The following is a 2,767-nucleotide window of genomic DNA, read 5'->3' as shown; positions in this document are numbered from 1 at the left end:
TACATTTTGTCAGAAATGTGTCTTTTTCTCAGAATTCAAAAAAAGAAAAAATTCACAGCCCCCAAGTTGTTGTTTTTTTTTTTAAAGTGGCCTTAATCCTTCTCAATAAAGTAAAGTAATGCATTTGAAATATTTAAAATGCATTACTAAACTGCGAAAGTTGCGCTTAAACATTTGTGAGAAACATGTGTTTGCATTTTCCTGTGCTTTGTCATTATGAGCAGCAGGGAGGCGACCGCAGTGATCTCTTTTCCAGACACAGTCTTTTTCATTGCTTTGTTTTGATCGGTTATTACAGAAAAGGAGGCCTTACATAAATAAGTGGGTTGCTATTTTTCTCCGTGTTTTGAGTCGCACTGCTACAGTGAAGCCATTACATGAATCCGTTTTGAATACAGATATGAAGGAATTACATTTGTTGCTTTCTCTTTTTGTGCGGTTTTATTGCAGTTGAATTGCTTTGACAAGTAGAGACTGCATCAAAAGTGGTTACATGTGGTTTGTTGAACTTGTAGAATTGAATTAATTATTGTTTCGGTATTTTTAGGAATTATGCAGGACTGATATCATTTTTCAATTAACTTTTCTTTTCTTTTTTAAATTGAGCACGAACTCTATTACTCCAAATTTCCTCTAGTGGTGCTGCTACCTCCATATGAGAAATGCAGACAAGAGCCAGTGCACATTCAAACAAGAGAATCAATCAATCAGTCAATCCCCACTGATACTATATAACGGTGGCTACAGAAATCTATTGATGCATCACCATATTTCAAAAGTCAGGCCTCCTTAACTTTTCAGCCTTTGACATTTGACCTCCTTGACATTTGCCCATGTGGTTTTAGATTGATGGATGCATTTTTTCTTCCTCGCAGACAGCTACTGGTTTCAGTTTATTTCAGTGTGGTATGAAAATCTATATCAGAGCACGGAGCCTTGCTTGAGAAATTTAATCCGCCACCCTGGGCATTCAGCTTTCTTTTTAGTAGCGGTTGCATTAATGATAATGTATTCTATAAACCTGAATTGTTTTTGGGATGTGTTGAATTGGATGTTACATTAAAGAATATTGTATTTTTCTTCTTTTTCATTTCGAATCAAAGGTTCCTGCCAGCATCGCCTAACCCTCACCGATCCGCAGGTAAATAATCTGTATTATCGCACCGCGATACAGTACAATGGGTCAATATTCATAAATATCTAAGAGTATTTGCTCCTATGGATTAACTGTCCAGAGCAAGATTTTAAGCTCTGCAAGTTCATTTTCAAACTGCACTCGACAGTAAACAGTGGCTCCACGGAAAGAATGAAACACATTGATGGGTGTTTCATTCAAGAGTTGGGCATTCACCTTGTAATCGGAAGGTTGCCGGTTCGAGCCCCGGCTTGGACAGTCTCGGTCGTTGTGTCCTTGGGCAAGACACTTCACCCGTTGCCTACTGGTGGTGGTCAGAGGGCCCGGTGGCGCCAGTGTCCGTGCGCCCCAGGGTGACTGTGGCTACAATGTAGCTTGCCATCACCAGTGTGTGAATGGGTGGATGACTGGATATGTAAAGCGCTTTGGGGTCCTTAGGGACTAGTAAAGCGCTATATAAATAAAATACAGGCCAGAAAGATATAGACTCTGCATATGACCTCAGCCTCACCCGTTTCCATTTGCCTCAGAGATAGAGGTGACAGGTACACCGGGAGACCTCTCAGGGAGAGATTTACCGTGTGGATCAAATGTTTTAAGTGGACTTGCAGCAGCAAGGGACAAACTTGTATCAATTAGGAGCATCGCAATGATTACGAGTGAGATCAAACAGCCGACCTGGCCCTGCTTGTCAATTCCACAGACAGCATCTTTTCGAGTGCTTATAATGTCTGTGAGAGCAGAGATGAGCCCGCTGAGGGGGAACTTTCATTTTGATGATGTTTCATCAATCTGTTTGAAGTTTTTTTTTTGGTCCCTTTTTTCTTTTTGGCTGCACTCTTGCTTGGTTTGCAAAAGCTTTCACTCCAGGTGACTCATAGCAGTATTTTGCTATGTTTGCTGTCCTTGAATATCTCCATGGTATCTAAATCTACAATTTAATTAGACCAAACTATGTTTTGGGGGGAGGGTTGGTTGGTTTGTTCCGAAAAGATAGGTCAAACTGAAAATGACAGTGCAGCTGATAATGGTCTTATCAGGTCCATACTGCGGGAAGATTTCTAACTCGAATTTAACTCTCCCAGTAATGCACAAGTTGCTGCTTATTTTTATCTACAGCCTAGTCTTGTATTATTTTTACTATTAGTCTTATCAATAGAGCTTCTTCAGTTATGACAGTTCAGTTTATAACTTTTCTATTGTTCTATTTTCCTCTTCTTAGTTTCCTGAGTACTGAATAAATTACTTTTTGGCATGAGCACAACAGACTGTGCTTGTGTGTTTCAGGCAAATAAAATGTCTGCTGCCGCTGCTCTAAATATTTAGCCATTGCAAACACGCAGTTCATGCTCTGTGTCTGCTTTAATAAGATGTGACTGTTTCTGGATCTAGCTCCGTTCACATTATTGCAGTTTTCAAATAGCTCTACATTTTTTTTGTCTTGGACATGAAAGAGAGGACACGAGTTCTGGCCCGCGATGCGAGTGTTCAGCAGGGAATGTGTTGTTAAATTGCTTAAAAATCAGAACTGAGAAGTCTGCACAGGCTTCCTCACACATAGCGCTGAAGACATGGTTGATTCCAGGAGGGCTTTCTGATCTCACCATATTCAACTTGACTCCAACTTTCCCT

The sequence above is a fragment of the Maylandia zebra genome, linkage group LG18, assembly GCF_041146795.1.
Source record: "Maylandia zebra isolate NMK-2024a linkage group LG18, Mzebra_GT3a, whole genome shotgun sequence".
NCBI classification, from domain to species: Eukaryota; Metazoa; Chordata; class Actinopteri; order Cichliformes; family Cichlidae; genus Maylandia; species Maylandia zebra.
Note: the sequence above shows the minus strand (reverse complement) of the source record.